General features: G+C 45.3%; 1 protein-coding gene and 1 pseudogene across 1 annotated transcript in view; one reads left to right on the top strand and one right to left on the bottom strand.

The window, feature by feature from the left end:
- Positions 1-12,915, top strand: part of LOC126428279 (putative defense protein 3) — a 147,032-nt gene that overhangs the window by 77,731 nt on the left and 56,386 nt on the right. The window lies entirely within an intron of this gene.
- Positions 3,054-3,171, bottom strand: LOC126428628 (5S ribosomal RNA; annotated as a pseudogene).

Raw genomic sequence — 12,915 nt, 5'->3', positions numbered from 1 at the left:
TGTTGACCGTAACTGTCAATGAAATTACAATCAAATCAATACTATTAGCTGCTGACGGGCATTGATATCCATCAACGGGGACAGTTGAAAATTTGTGGCCTGGCCGGTACTCGACCCCGGGATCTCCTGCTTAGATGGCAGACGCTCTATCCATCTGAGCCACCGAGGACACAGAGGATAGTGCGACTGCAGGGATTTATCGCCTTCACGCTCCCCGTGAGACCCACATTCTCAACTCATAGTCCACACACTACATTCGCAGTGCCCCTGCCATTATACCCATTACTCGCGGCAGACAATCCACGCAGTCCCGTAAGAGTTCAGGCAAATCGAGTGCATCCGCACTGAAGTACGTCATCAGCCGATTAGCCTTAAACGATATTTCCTAGCGTCCATAGCTCCATTCACTACCTCCAAATGACAAGATAACAATATGTAAACTCAAGTACCAACAGTGAACTACAAATAAAAAAATAACAACCGATAAGTATATCCATAGCAATTGGAATACCAACATGCAAACCAAAAACACTACAAATTTACCAACCTAACATTCTCAAAACCATAAATGTGCGTCTCCAGTTTGGCTGAAATGTCGTTCTTTCCAAAATGAATAAGTTATTTGTATTTAGCGTAATCAGGGCTTTTGCATCACGGCTGGTCCTCCTTTAGGTGACTGCACAACGTTCTCTGTATGACCCTACACACAAACACTAGTTTCTCTGGGCGCCGGTTTTTGCTGTTAGGGATTTTTCCACCAGGAAGTACTCTCTCTCTAGCTCCCCCCCCCCCCCCCCCCTTCACCGCGTCACTGTCTCTCTCTCTCTCTCTCTCTCTCTCTCTCTCTCTTCTGTTTCTTTCTCTCTCTCTCTCTGTTTCTCCCTCTCTCTCTCTTCTCTCTCTGTCTCTAGCTTCCCCCCCCCCCACTTCCCTCTCTCTCTCACTCTCTTCCTGTCTCTCTCCCTCTCTCTCTCAACCTTTCTCCCCCGAGAGCAGAGCTATTTAAGCCGGAACTGCGGGCATTACGCCCTTCCATTCCTTCACACGGAAAGCTCAGGCCAGAAATGGAACCTTTGGAGCGTAGCCCTAAAGCTGTTCTTTCGCTGCACCTGCCACATTCATCTGCAGCCTCTGAAGGTTCCGTATTACCTCGTAGCTGTCAGACACGTGTCCGATTTTCCTCCCAGCACCATTATTTTTTCGAAAGCTTGTAATCTTTGCTTACTTCCGGCATGCTAGATGTACGGGACAGGAACAGCTATTGAACTATGATGGAAAAAGACAGCCAGAATTGCGAAGAAAAAACATTGACGGAAAAAAGGCAATAGCAAAAGATGATTAAGGTGTTGTTGTTGTTGTTGTTGTTGTCTTCAGTCCTGAGACTGGTTTGATGCAGCTCTCAATGCTACTCTAACCTGTGCAAGCTTCTTCATCTGCCAGTACTTACTGGAGCCTACATCCTTCTGAATCTGCTTAGTGTATTCATCTCTTGGTCTCCCTCTATGATTTTTACACTCCACGCTGCCCTCGAACACTAAATTGGTGATCCCTTGATGCCTCAGAATATTTCCTGCTAGCTGATCCCTTCTTCTAGTCAGGTTGTGCCACAAACTCCTCTTCTCACCAATCCTATTCAATACCTCATTAGTTATGTGATCTACCCATCTAATCTTCAGCATTCTTCTGTAGCACCACATTTCGAAAGCTTCTATTCTCTTCTTGTCCAAACTATTTATCGTTCACGTTTCACTTCCATACATGGCTACACTCCATACAAATACTTTCCGAAATGACTTCCTGACACTTAAATCTATACTCGATGTTAACAAATTTCTCTTCTTCGGAAACGCTTTCTTTGTCATTGCCAGTCTACATTTTATACCCTCGCTACTTCGACCATCATCAGTTATTTTGCTCCCCAAATAGCAAAACTCCTTTACTACTTTAAGTGTCTCATTTCCTAATCTAATTCTCTCAGCATCACCCGACTTAATTCGACTACATTCCATTATCCTCGTTTTGCTTTTGTTGATGTTCATCTTATACTCTCCTTTCAAGACACTGTCCATTCCATTCAACTGCTCTTCCAAGCCCCTTGCTGTCTCTGACAGAATTACAATGTCATCGACGAACCTCAAAGTTTTTATTTCTTCTCCATGGATTTTAATACCTACTCCGAACTTTTCTTTTGTTTCCTTTATTGCTTGCTCAATATACAGATTGAATAGCATGGGGGAGAGGCTACAACCGTGTCTCACTCCCTTCCCAACCACTGCTTCCCTTTCATGCCCCAGAGTCTTATAACTGCCATCTGGTTTCTGTACAAATTGTAAATAGCCTTTCGGTCCCTATATTTTACCCCTGCCACCTTCAGAATTTGAAAGAGGGTATTCCAGTCAACATTGTCAAAAGCTTTCTGTAAGTCTACAAATGCTAGAAACGTAGGTTTGCCTTTCCTTAATCTATTTTCCAAGATAAGTCGTAGGGTCAGTATTGCCTCATGTGTTGCAACATTTCCACGGAATCCAAACTGATCTTCCCCGAGGTCGGCTTCTACCAGTTTTTCCATTCGTCTGTAAAGAATTCGCGTTAGTATTTTGCAGCTGTGACTTATTAAACTGATAGTTCGATAGTTTTCACATCTGTCAACACCTGCTTTCTTTGGGATTGGAATTATTATACTCTTCTTGAAGTCTGAGGGAATTTCGCCTGTCTCATTAACGTAGAGTAATGAAATTTCGGGAATGCATTTGTCTAGGCAAAATGTTTAAGTCACTCTTAAGATTGCAAGATCACAGGTTAATGTAAGCGCGAGAAAAAAATCAATTGTAAAAGTGAAATTTCACTCCTCCTGCACAGGCCGTGAAGGCTGAAAGGTACGTACTGGCTGCCGTGTCATCGTCAGCCCACAGGCGTCACTGGATGCGGATATGGAGGGGCATGTGGTCAGCACACCGCTCTCCCGGCCGTAGGTCAGTTTGCGAGACCGGAGCCGCTACTTCTCAGTCAAGTAGCTCCTCAGTTGGCCTCACAAGGGCTGAGTGCACCCCGCTTGCCAACAGCGCCCGGCAGACCGAATGGTCACCCATCCAAGTGCTAGCCCAGCCCGACAGCGCTTAACTTCGGTGATCTGACGGGAAGCGGTGTTACCACTGCGGCAAGGCCGATGGCTGTGAAAGTGAAATGCTGGGACATAAATAACCAGTTTAACCGACAGAATGTTGAAGGAAAGCATGGATACGTGCATGCCTCATGTTGCAGAAGTGCCACATACCTTTTTGTGCGATGGAGTTCCATGACTGTAGCACTTAGTCCGTCAATACAGGTTAATCCTAGAATGAAATTTTCACTCTATAGCGGAGTGTGCGCTGATATGAAACTTCTTGGCAGATTGAAACTGTGTGCCGGACCCAGACTCGAACTCAGCACCTTTGCCGTTCTAGAAACAACCCCCAGGCTGTGGCTAAGCGCCGGCCGAAGTGGCCGAGCGGTTCTAGGCGCTGCAGTCTGGAACCGCGAGACCGCTACGGTCGCAGGTTCGAATCCTGCCTCGGGCATGGATGTGTGTGATGTCCTTAGGTTAGTTAGGTTTAACTACTTCTAAGTTCTAGGGGACTAATGACCTCAGAAGTTGAGTCCCATAGTGCTCAGAGCCATTTCAGCCATTTTTTGTGGCTAAGCCATGTCTCCGCAATATCCTTTCTTCCAGGAGTGCTAGTTCTGCAAGGTTCGCAGGAGAGCTGCTTTGATGTTTGGAAGGTAGGAGACGAGGTACTGGCGGAATTAAAGCCGTGAGGACGGAGCGTGAGCCGTGCTTGGGTAGCTCAGCTGGTAGAGCACTTGCCCGCATAAGGCAAAGGTCCCGAGTTTGAGTCTCGGTCCGGCACACAGTTTTAATCTGCCAGGTTAATCCTGTTAGTGGATGAAGCTGCAATTTTTGTCCGGTGATATTCAATATGTGCATCGTTTGGAGACAGATCAGATGATCGAGTAGACAAAGGCAACATGTCACCTTTTTGTAGAGTATGTTGGGTTACAACAGTGGAAACTGGGTGAGCTTTATCTTTTTAGAAAATATGCCAGTAATGGTGTCAGAATGTTGAATGCAAGCGTGCAAACGTCCATGCATTGTGTTCTACAGGTGCTGTCTGTCAGTCTGTGCCTGTTACACTTGGTCGGTCGGATAAACGCACGGTTAATGCTGTTTGTGGATGACGCTAAAGTTGTCGAAAATGTTCAAATGTGTGTGAAATCTTATGGAACTTAACTGCTAAGGTCATCGGTCTCTAAGCTTACACACAACCTAAATTATACTATGGACAAACACACACACACACACACCCATGCCCGAGGGACGACTGGAACCTCCGCCGCACCAGCCGCACAGTCCATGACTGCAGCGCCTAAGACCGCTCGGCTAATCCCGTGCAGCCTGGAGTTGCCGTCCGATGAGGTTCCATACGTGCTCGATGATGATCTGGTGATCGAGCAGGCCAAGGGAACTGTCCACACTCCGTAAAGCATGTTGGGTTACAACAGAACTATGTGGGTGAGCGTTATCCTGTCGGAAAACACCTCCCCAGAATGGTGTTGATGAATGGCAGCACAACAGGTCGAATCACCAGATTTAGGTGCAAATTTGCAGTCACGGTGGATAAGATGATCACGAGAGTGTTCCTGCTGACATGGAAAATCCCACTCCAGACCATAACTCCAGCTGTGGGTCCAGTGTGTCCAGCATGCAGACAGGACGGTTGCAGGCTCTCAACCGGTCTGACCAACACACGGCCATCACTGGCACTGAGGCGGTACCAGCTTTCATCAGAAAACGCAACAGAGCTGCACCCTGCCCTCCAATGAGCTCTCGCTTGAAACCGCTGAAGTCGCGAATGGTGGTGGTCCGGTGTCTGAGAAACGCACGCTGCAGGGAGTCTGCCTCGGAGCTGAACTTGAAGTAATCGATTTGTAACAGCTGACTGTGCCACTGTGGCTCAAGCTGATGCTCAGATGGCTGCCGTAGATGCAGTACGATGCGCCAGAGCCACACGCCGCTCTCCCTTCTCGGTAGTGCCACGTGGCCGTCCACAGCCCGGACTTCTTGCGCCTGTGTATACCCGTGACCTCCGCTAGCATCAATCATGTGCGGTGGCTACATTCATGTCAAGCCTTTCTGCAGTATCGCAGAAGGAACATCCAGCTTCTTGTCGCCCTATCGCACGACCGCGATCAACCTCAGTGAAACCTTGATAGTGGCGTCCTTGTCATCTTAAAGACATTCTGCACTAACATCGAATCACCACGTCCAATCTCAAAGGGAATCAACGCTCACGACCTTGTATATTTAGAACTGTGGTGTCACCGCCAGACGCCACACTTGCTAGGTGGTAGCCTTTAAATCGGCCGCGGTCCGTTAGTATACGTCGGACCCGCATGTCGCCACTATCAGTGATTGCAGACCGAGCGCCGCCACACGGCAAGTCTAGAGAGACTCCCTAGCACTCGCCCCAGTTGTACAGCCGACTTTGCTAGCGATGGTTCACTGACTGCATACGCTCTCATTTGCAGAGACGACAGTTAGCATAGCCTTCAGCTACGTCATTTGCTACGACCTAGCAAGGCGCCATTATCATTTGCTATTTATCTTGTGACGCATGCACCGTCAGACCGATGTTCACCAATTATGGATTAAAGTTAAGTATTTAAGAAGCTACGTACCTTCTTTTGCTAGTATAATTACTTTACCTGTTCCAGACCTCACGCCAGCCTGCGTGAGCTTAAACGCGTGCCTTTCGGCTTCCTCTCCTAGTGGCTTGGCTGTCTTGCCAAGTCACAACAAGAACAAACCTAATTTGCAAATGGTTCAAATGGCTCTGAGCATTATGGGACTTGACATCGGAGGTCATCAGCCTCCTAGAACTTTGAACTACTCAAACCTAGCTAACCTAGGGACATCACACACATCCATGCCCGAGGCAGGATTCGTAGCGCCTAGAACCACTCGGCCACAGCGGCCGGCACTAGCTTGAACTGTATCTTGCTCTAAGGTGAATAAACAGGCAGCAACATTGAAGTGGCAAAGAAACCGGTATGGGCATGAATATTCAAATGCAAACAAAGGTAAACAGGCAGAATACGGCGCTGAGGTCGGCAACGCCTACATAAGACAACAACAGTCTGACGCAGTTACGTACATCGGTTACTGCTGCTGCAATGGCAGGTTATCAAGAATTAAGCGAGTTTGATCGTGGTATTATAGTCGGTGCAGGGGCGATGGGACACAGCATCTCCGAGCTGGCGATAAAGCGCGGATTTTCCCGTATGACCATTTCACGAGTGTACGGTGAATATCGGGAATCCGATAAAACATCAAATCCACTACATCGCTGACGCTGGAAAACGATTCCGGAAGAACGAGACCAACGATGACTGAAGAGAATTGTTGAAAGTGACAGAAGAGCAACCCTTCCGCACACTACTGTAGATTGCTATGCTGGCCGGCTATGGACACATCGAAATTTTAAAAAAAAATATATCGTCACCTCTGAGCGTCGAATCCGAGATTTGTGGCGCATGCCATATAAACTACAAATCTGCGGAAAAATAATGTCGCTGCGAGTAGAATCACCTACCTGTAACACAATCCCAGTACGGGGGATTAAAGAGATAATGGTAAACTTTATACAAGTTACGAAAAGTTCAAAAAATAGCGAAACCTCCAATTGGGTCTTGATCAAACTGAATCACTGAGATAAATCACCAATTGATTGGTTCTTTAAGGGCAGATGTAGACACCAACGCATACTGCCATTTAAAGTGTAGACACCAATGCATACTGCCATTTAAAGATCGACATTGCCTACAATACTGCAGTTAGGGTATTGAAATTTGAGACTGCTAAGTAGACCGTACTGTACGATATTCTGTACAGTTTTTTTTATTTGATAATGTTCTTGGACTTTCATCTTGAAAGGATCTGAATTTTTAATCACCATTCTACATATAATGTACCGTTTCACGTAAGCTAATTAAGCATTAAAGCTGAAGCCGATAAAAAGAGTGCAACAGATTTTTGTTTAAGCTCTTAGTTAATTTCAAATTAATTGTTTCGTTTCATGTTAACCGAGAGTGTTCCATTTTCGTCGTAGAGTAAAGAAGAACATTTCTCAGAAATTAGTTAATGAAAAAGTGCTGCATAGGATTATTCAGTAAGTCATTTTTAAGAACTGTGTCAAAATTCAGTACTTAGCTTCCGTAATTCATGAGAAAAAAACACTCTTCGGCAAATCTCATCCAAATTTTTAATGTAATATTTTCATATTGTTGCCATACCTCTAGTGACTAATGCCGTCAGGATCCATAATCTTCATTCTCTTCCTGGTGTTTCGGCAATATTCTCCTGCGTCCTTCGTTAAACCAACTTCTGCATAGTTTCTTCTGGTGCCTGGGCTTTGTCAAATCGTGTTTCATCGATGCTTCGGAGTACCCTTAATGAGAATGCACCTGGATGGGAGCCTAATCTCTGCACGTGCTTAATCCTACCTACATTTCCAATATTAAACGCTAGATAGGCATTACATGCAGATACCTTCACAACATTTGGAGACACACTGTTTTTCATCACTAGATAACTAAACTGTTTGCAAGAAAGTTGCGGAAAATTGCTACTAAGTTCGGCTAACACTGCTAACAATACACGTATAGCTTCGTCATATTCTTAGACAGAGCTTTAGACAGTAACATAGAGTTTTCGATCACTTGATCAGATCTTCAAATTTTATGATTTTTAAGCTTCAGTTACATGAAATGATAGATTTTTGTGAGAATATTGACCGAAAATGGCATTTTAATGTTACAAACAGTCATATTAACAACAATCCGAACGTAATTTTTAACAAAGAAAAATAGCCTACTGCGAAGTATTGCCCGGTTAGCAAAACTGTATACTAGTGAATTCAGCGATGCTTTGCTGTTGCTAGGTACCTGGGGGAATTAGACGAGCGTCCTAATCTTCTTCCCCTCCCCCCCCCCCCCCCCGTCTGCCTTCCCAATCTCTATGTTCTTTTCGTTCCCCTTCCCCTTCTCTTTCCACCTCCTCCTCCGCCTTCTCCCTGAACCTTTTAGGTATTGCAGTCATTTAAAACGTTTGGGTGAATGGGTTGGGATCACTGTTATACAGGGTATCACAGAAACCTCTCCAGATGCTGTATCTGGGGAGCAGTAGTTTCACTGGCCGTATTTCACATAATTTTAATCTCCGAACGTATAAGATTACGAAGTTTCGGAAGATTCACATTTCGTTGTAGTGTCCTGATCATAACCCGACAAGCCATAAATATAACTTTCCTGTTTTCTGTTAAAACAGACTGCGAGGAATAAAGCTAAACTGCACATTGTATGCAAATTATGTTTAAGATTATATATAAATGGAAAGAATCATACATAACACAACCAGTTTGTCTAATGGCTTAAGAGCCCTGCCATCGCAGTCAAAACTGGCTGCGATAAAGAAAACTAAACCTCCCCTTTTTTAGAGCACAGCACATGACTTTTTTTCTTGCAGTCCGTTTTAGCAGAAAACCGGTACAGTGTTGCATATATATATACATAGCTTATGTCCGTCTGAAGGTTTATCAGACAGTTGTGTAAAAATTTGAAGTAAATCACTCAAGAACTTTACGAGATTTTTGCCAGGAACTTATCCCATTTCTATTGTAGAAAGATACTTATATACCACATGTATTAAAAATATATTGTCTATGACCGTCCGAATGATTTTTAGAGGGCTGTGTAAAAATAAGAAGAAAAATACGCTACAAATTTTTCATACACACACACACACACACACACACACACACACACACATATATATATATATATATATATATATATATATATATATATATATATATAAAATTAGTAGAAGGTGTTCTGGAGGGGATAGATATTGGAATACATCCAGCAAATAATTGAGGACACAGGTTGCAAATGCTGCTCTGAGATGAAAAGGTTGGCACAGAAGAGGAGGACCAATCAAAAGAATGATGATTAAATAAAGAAAAGTAAATAAAAAACGAGAAAGATACTCTACTGAGGCAAGCTGGCCCGGAACTGTTGCAAATGGTCCTTCTGATCCTGGATACTGGCTCTGGGAGAGAACTGACGTGGAGCTGGGCACAGATATGTTCTGTTGGTCCCAGATATGTTCTGTTGGTCCCAGATATGTTCTGTTAGGCACAGATATGGGGACACTGCTGGCCACTGCTGGCCACTGCTCTTAGGTTGTTCGGAGATGATGCTGTAATTTACCGTCTAGTAAGGTCATCCGAAGACATCAGTTGCAAAGCGATTTAGAAAAGATTGCTGTATGGTGTGGCAGGTGGCAGTTGACGCTAAATAATGAAAAGTGTGAGGTGATCCACATGAGTTCCAAAAGAAATCCGTTGGAATTCGATTACTCGATGAATAGTACAACTCTCATGGCTGTCAATTCAACTAAGTACCTGGGTGTTAAAATTACGAACAACTTCGGTTGGAAAGACCACATAGATAATATTGTGGGGAAGGCGCGCCAAAGGCTGCGTTTCATTGGCAGGACACTTAGAAGATGCAACAAGTCCACTAAAGAGACAGTTTACACTACACTCGTTCGTCCTCTGTTAGAATATTGCTGTGCGGTGTGGGATCCTTACCAGGTGGGATTGACGGAGGACATCGAAAGGGTGCAAAAAAGGGCAGCTCGTTTTGTATTATCACGTAATAGGGGAGAGAGAGTGAGAGATATGATACGCGAGTTGGGATGGAAGTCATTAAAGCAAAGACGTTTTTCGTCGCGGCGAGATCTATTTACGAAATTTCAGTCACCAAATTTCTCTTCCGAATGCGAAAATATTTTGTTGAGCCCAGCCTACATAGGTAGGAATGATCATCAAAATAAAATAAGAGAAATCAGAGCTCGAACAGAAAGGTTTAGGTGTTCGTTTTTCCCGCGCGCTGTTCGGGAGTGTAATGGTAGAGAGATAGTATGATTGTGGTTCGATGAACCCTCTGCCAAGCACTTAAATGTGAATTGCAGGGTAATCATGTAGATGTAGACGTACCACCGTGCGGTAACAGTTACATCGCTCACTATCAGATATGACTAAGTCAAACCCAATGGCTTCTGATCGTGTGACACTAGGAGCGAAACATCTGCACCTATTTAGAAAACATAGAAGAATGGATCCTATCCGCAGCTCCCCTCGGCGACAATGGCCATTCTGGATAGTGCGGTACTGCTGTTTATTGCTAAACGCAGAGCAACGACTGTGATCAGCAGTCCACACTTACACCGGTCACGCCACGACCCCAAAACCAGATGTGACGTGGTGTTGACAACAGCCCAGACGTGGTACAGTAATGCCCCAGGATGGCTGCTGCAGTCTCCGACCGATGGTGCGGGATGGCACAGAGTGTCGATGGGTGTCCATTATTTGTTCTCAAATGGTAGCCACTGGTGTAAATGGATAACGATGGGCTTGGTGCACAAAACGGCGAGTCTTCTCTGTGCTGGCCAGATGTGGTAGACGTTGATGCCCAATATGTGGGCCCACATATTCCCATTCAATCCAACGCTGAACCACTGGCGCATCAAAATGCCCCACCAATATGGGTATCGCAGCTCTGGACCAGCTGACCAAATGGAGACTTACCATGAGGCCCTTTACAAACTCTGTTAGGCGCTTATATTGCTGTCTCACGCAAGTGTCATCTACATGTGATCACTAAATATCCGACGCTGGTCGCGCCTCATATACACCGAGGTGACAAAAGTCATGGGATATCTCCAAATATTGTGATGACCATTCTTTTGCCCAATGTAATGTAGCAACTCAACGTGTCATGGATTAACAAGTAATTCGAAGAACACTGCAGAAATATGATCTACCCGGTATGCTGCCCCTGTAGCTGCTCTTAACTGATAAGCAGGACTATGTGCACGAACTGACCTCTCGATTATGTCGCGTAAGTGTTTGATGGGATTCATGTCGGACGATGTGGGTCGCCAAATGATTCGTTCGAATTGTCCTGGTCCTGGCAGAGGTTCGAGTCCTCCCTCGAGTATGGGTGTGTGTGTGTGTGTTTGTCATTAGGATAATTAAGGTTAAGTAGTGTGTAAGCTTAGGAACTGATGACCTTAGCAGGTAAGTCCTATAAAATTTCACACACATTTGAACATTTTTTTGAATTCTCCTAAATGCTCTTCAAACAAATGGCAAACAATTGTGGCCCAGTGACAAGGCACATCATTGTTTGGGAACATGAAGTCCATGAATGGCTTAAATGATCTACAAGTAGATGAACATAACTGTTCCCAGTCAACGAGCAGTTCATTTCGACTGGGTGATCCAATCTATAAAGTGTAAACACAGGCCACACCATTATGAAGCGACCATCAGTTAGCACAGTGCCTTGTTGACAACTCCATTCCATAACTTCACCATACTCGATCCCTACCATCAGCCCTTACCAACTGACATCGGGACTCATCTGACCAGGTCACGGTTTTCCAGTCGTCTAGGGTACAACTAGTATGGCCAAGAGCCCAGGGGAGGGGCTGCAGCCGAAGTCGTGCTGTTACCAGAAGTACTCGCGTTGGTCGTGTGCTGCTATAGCCCGTTAACACCAAAATTCACCTCCGTGTCCTAACATATGTTCGTCGTAAGTCTCAGATTGATTTCTGCGCTTACTCCCCACTGTGATGCTTGTCTGTTAGGATTGACAACTCTACAGAAACGCTGCTGTCTCGGTCGTTAAGCAAAGACCGTCGGCCACTGTGTTGTCCGTGGAGACATGTCGGATATGTGGTGTTTTCGGTACATTGACACTGTGGATGTCGGAATATTGAATTCCCTAACGATATCCGAAGTGCAAAGTACGATGCATCTAGCTCCAACTACCATGAGGCATCTGGTAATTCCTGTCGTGTGACCATAATCACGTTGGAAACCTTATCACATGACTCACCTGAGTAAAAACGACAGATCAACCAGAGATCTACCATTTTATAACTTGTGTACCCAATACTGCCGCCGTCTCTCTCTCTCTCTCTCTCTCTCTCTCTCTCTCTCTCTCTCTCTCTCTCTCTCTCTCTATACAGAGCTGCTCATGCAGCTTCAACACGATACCACAGTTCATCAAGAGTAGTGACTGGCGTATTGTGACGAGCCAGTTGCTCAGCCACCATTGACCAGACGTTTTCAGTTGGTGAGAGATTTGGAGAATGTGCTGGCCAGGATAGCAGTCGAACATTTTCTGTATCCAGAAAGGACCTCCAACATGCGGTAGTGCATTATCCTGCTGAAATGTAGGGTTTTGCGTTTTGCTGAGATCAAATGAAGGGTAGAGCCACGGGTCGTAACACATCTGAAATGTAACGTCCACTGTTCATAGTGCCGTCAATGCGAACAAGAGGTGACCGAGACGTGTAACCAACTGCACCCCATACCATCACGCCGGGTGATACGCCAGTATGGCGATGACGAATACACGCTTCCAATGTGCGTTCACCGCCATGTCGCCAAACACGGATGCGACCATCACGGTGCTGTAAACAGAACCTGGATTCATCCGGTAAATGACGTTTTGCCATTCGTGCACCCAGGTTCGTCGTTGAGTACACCATCGCAGGCGTTCCTGTCTGTTCAAATGGTTCAAATGGCTCTGAGCACTATGGGACTCAACTGCTGAGGTCATTAGTCCCCTAGAACTTAGAACTAGTTAAACCTAACTAACCTAAGGACATCACAAACATCCATGCCCGAGGCAGGATTCGAACCTGCGACCGTAGTGGTCTTGCGGTTCCAGACTGCAGCGCCTTTAACCGCACGGCCACTTCGGCCGGCTGTTCCTGTCTGTGATGCAGTGTCAAGGGTAACT

The sequence above is a fragment of the Schistocerca serialis genome, chromosome 12 (assembly GCF_023864345.2).
Source record: "Schistocerca serialis cubense isolate TAMUIC-IGC-003099 chromosome 12, iqSchSeri2.2, whole genome shotgun sequence".
Taxonomy (NCBI): Eukaryota; Metazoa; Arthropoda; class Insecta; order Orthoptera; family Acrididae; genus Schistocerca; species Schistocerca serialis.
The sequence above is the reverse complement of the archived record's forward strand: the minus strand, read 5'-3'. Positions and strand labels throughout refer to the sequence as shown.